The following is a 3,649-nucleotide window of genomic DNA, read 5'->3' as shown; positions in this document are numbered from 1 at the left end:
AGAAAGATTTGATGGGTTCTGTTATGCCATAAAATACAACCATGTATCTGTTACCACATTGCACACCTTACATCGTGGACTGAGCCTTTTTAATAAGATGCAAGATGATGTAATTCATAAAAGAGATGATGATATTATCATTTTACTGTATTTTACATTCACTCTGCCAAAGAAAAGCCTTAAAACAGGCACAAAACCCTGCATCTGTGTATTTACTTCCAAAAAAAAATATAAGCAAACACTTTTAGTAACATTGAAATAAAATGGCTGCATTTTTGCTTTACACTACAGGCCATGAACTTTGGTCTATGAGCAAGCATCAGAAGTCATATACAAACTACCCTTAAACTCTTACAAGGTCTCCCTCCTGGATGTGTATGCTCTGTGTTCACCTACCAAATGCAGAATAACTGAGGGAAGCCCTGTTAAAGAGCACAGTGCTTCCAACATCCCTGATGACCACAGGTATTCTGTAGGAAACATAAGAAGGCATGGGAAGCTTAACTTCCCCTTGACAAGTCTTGAAGTTCTTGTCTATAATCACATACATTCTTGGTCTCTAAAAACTCAGACTTCAAAACAAAAAAAAAAAATCAAAGAATTAGAAAGGTAAGGTTTCATACTGAACAATTAAATAGCTATGCAAAGATGCCTTAGGCAAACATGGTAAAATCTTGTCCTTATGTGCATTCTGCTACTGAAAACACATAGAAGATAAAACCTCTCCAAACAAACCAAAATTAAATAAAAAAGACCCCAACAAAATCCCAGTTATCTTCTCTATTCGAATTATCCATTTTTCTTAGATATGCCAAACTTCAAAGTTGCACTGGAGCTAGGGAAGGAGGCGGAGGAAAACGGGTGGGGGTGGAGCATACTTAACAATAGAGACACACAGAGTGAGCCCAAGGAACTGAGGGCAGGTCAGAGCTTTCCAGTGTTGGGACTCTGGGTGCGAGGAGTCTTTTTCCATGTTGGCTTAAGAACAGACTGTTAAAAAAAAAAAAAAAAACCAAAACTCCCATAAACCCAGAAAACATGAGAATACACGGCAATATCTTCAACCCTTAATGCCAGTGGAAATAAGAGTAGAGACTTTTTTTTTTCTCATTTTAAAGTTGCACTTTCCAGCATCACCTTAAAAATAAAATAATGTTTCATGTAGTATTTCAGAGCACTACAGTTTGTGTCTTTAAATATTGAATATAGTTTTCAAAATAGTTCCCTACATGAGAGGGCCTGCTTTTTCCTTTTTTCTTTTCTTTCTTTTTTTTTTTGATATACACATATATATAGCTGATATACTTTGAAAGTTTCTACAAAATAGAAAACTCTGGAGTGCAGAAGTTAAGAAAATAACCTTCATACTGAAAATATATCCTTAAAAAACAAAACCAAACCTCTGTACAAATCCAGTGGAGCATACATGTTTGAAAAGATGGTATTAAGGCGTGAGGCATCGCAAGTCTCTTAGAAATGTGTGAACGCGGGCCTGCTAAATTGAAAAGTCATTTTCAAAAAAACGCGAGTGAAAACTTCATGGATATAAAATATTTCAGTGTGCTATTTAATAACATTCTTCTTCACTTGCAGGTCTTGCACTCATGCCAAACCAGCATGTTCTTTCTTCATAAATAATAAAGTGTTCCTTCAGCAGGGTTTGGTGGCTTGCCTCGGCTCTGGTCCCCGGTCTCAGTAAGTCTGGTAGACGTCGTGGATGGGCACCTGGAGAGCAGCAGGGAAGGCCTGAGGTATGTATCTCGTGTAGCCCCCGTACACAGCGGCCGCGGCGTTCTTCTGTAGTGTGGCGATTGTGGCAGTGGCAGGAGAAGCAAAGGGGACGTAGCTGGCCCCATAGATGCCGGTGGTGGGGATTCTCTGAACATGTGGTGCTGAAGACCTCCATAAAGGGGAGACCCTCACTCAAGTCTCAGAAAATCACGACCACCCAGTAATCTGCTCGAGACACCATGTACCGGAGCAATAGCAAGGTTTATTTGGGTATTGACAGCTAGCTGCAGGTCAATTCGTATGCCCACGCAGGAGCTGAATTGACCCCAACAGCCAGTTTGAGAGGGTTTTTTAAGGGGAAAAACCACAAACCAAGGAATGAGGAGGGGGTGAGGGGGTTGCTAGGGTGGTATAACATAAAAATAGTGGAAATTCCAAAGGAACCCAACCTACGTGAGTCAGGATCAGGTGAAAACTCTCTGTACGCTTATCTTTCTCAAGAATGTGGTCCTGCCCTGTTACTTCGGCCTTGCCCTGTCACTGCGGTTCTCAGCTTGGCTAACTTGCATTCTAGCCAGTTCCCGTAACTAGCCTGTCCACATTCTTAACTTGTTTCATGTCTCGGTTTCTCCACGTCTTTATAAAGAAAGCCTAAAGAATATTTTATATGTCTAAAAAGAATTCTATATACCCAGTATCTATAATTTTTCACTCTACAGTGCCACGGTGTACACAGGAGTTATTGGATGGCCCTGGAAAGGTGGTGGTGTGGATACCACAGGAATGGCGGCGGCGGCGGCGGCGGCTGCACCGCAATGGGGCTGATCATGTGTTCCATTGTGTGGATCTTCCCATCTTCAAGTATTTTCGGGGCTGGGGCTGCCTGGAACATGAAGTACTGGGCACTGATGGCAGGGATGGCCACTGTGCCAGGCTTAATAGCAACTGGATTGACAGTAGAGATTTCCAAATTCGGAACAAGCTCACATCCTTTTTCTCGCTGTTTGCCTTTGCCTTCATGATATTGGCTATATATACCACGGCCAGCAGAATATCAACTGCCTTCAAGGGTGTGACACAGCCTTGTTGAAGTTTGGCCTTTCTCAAAGTCTTCCCCTGAAAAAGTTCTCCTATTCCACTCTGCCAAATAAACTTGTTCTCCAAATTGGCCTTCTCATCAAACCATGAGTCTTTCAGTATCTTCTTCACCATCCAAAGATGAAAAATTGATAAAGTCGGTGGGGGCATCGAAAGAGTAAGTGGTCTGGACTTGGGGAATTTAGGAGACACTGGCACAGTCAGAGGCAGCTCACTGGATTTCAACTCCACTGTAGAGTACTTGCGTATTGGATTTGCTTGTGCACCAGTTCTTTCCGGAGCCTGGCTAGCTCCTCCTTCTGCTGCTCCTCTTCCTGCTGCCTGATTTCCTCCAACTGCTGCAGTTTCCAGGCCTCCATTTCAGCCATTTTCTTCTCCAGCTCCTGCCGCTCTTTGGCTCTCTTCTCTGTAGCCAGCTGAAAAGGTTCCTGAACAAGAGAACCAGACGGGTTCTCAGAAACTGATTTTTTCTCTTTCTTGGGAACAAAGGGCTCTTGAAAGATGATAGTGTTTGGACGAGCCTTGAAGCAAGCTGCTTCCCTCTGCTGCTTCTGTTCTTCCTCTAGCTGGTGCTTCCATATCTCGGCCTTGTAGGCGCCTCTCTTGTCTGTCTCCAGGGAGAAAGGTTCAGTTTGAGTCACATTCTTTACCTTTTTCTCTGGCAGGTTAACAGTGTCAAAATGGGGCACAGGAAGTGCCCTGAACTTGGGCACCTCCCCTTTCTGCATTTCTTTTATTTTTTTTTCCTTCTGCAACTGGCGTTCTTTGTCCCAGGTATCAAAGGAGAAAGGGCACAGCTCCACACTTCTTGCCTCTGGGA

At 43.1% G+C, this 3,649-nt stretch overlaps 1 long non-coding RNA gene and 1 pseudogene across 1 annotated transcript; one reads left to right on the top strand and one right to left on the bottom strand.

The window, feature by feature from the left end:
- Positions 1–1,653: 1,653 nt before the first annotated feature.
- Positions 1,654–2,913, top strand: LOC114634598. Its single transcript, XR_003713360.1, has 2 exons — positions 1,654–1,751; positions 2,451–2,913. It is a non-coding gene; the product is annotated as an uncharacterized LOC114634598 (long non-coding RNA).
- A 51-nt stretch (positions 2,914–2,964) lies between these two features.
- LOC114634597 overlaps positions 2,965–3,649 on the bottom strand; it is a 1,939-nt pseudogene continuing 1,254 nt past the window's right edge.

This window comes from Grammomys surdaster, unplaced genomic scaffold (genome assembly GCF_004785775.1).
Source record: "Grammomys surdaster isolate TR1022 unplaced genomic scaffold, NIH_TR_1.0 1028, whole genome shotgun sequence".
NCBI lineage: Eukaryota > Metazoa > Chordata > Mammalia > Rodentia > Muridae > Grammomys > Grammomys surdaster.
The sequence above is the reverse complement of the archived record's forward strand: the minus strand, read 5'-3'. Positions and strand labels throughout refer to the sequence as shown.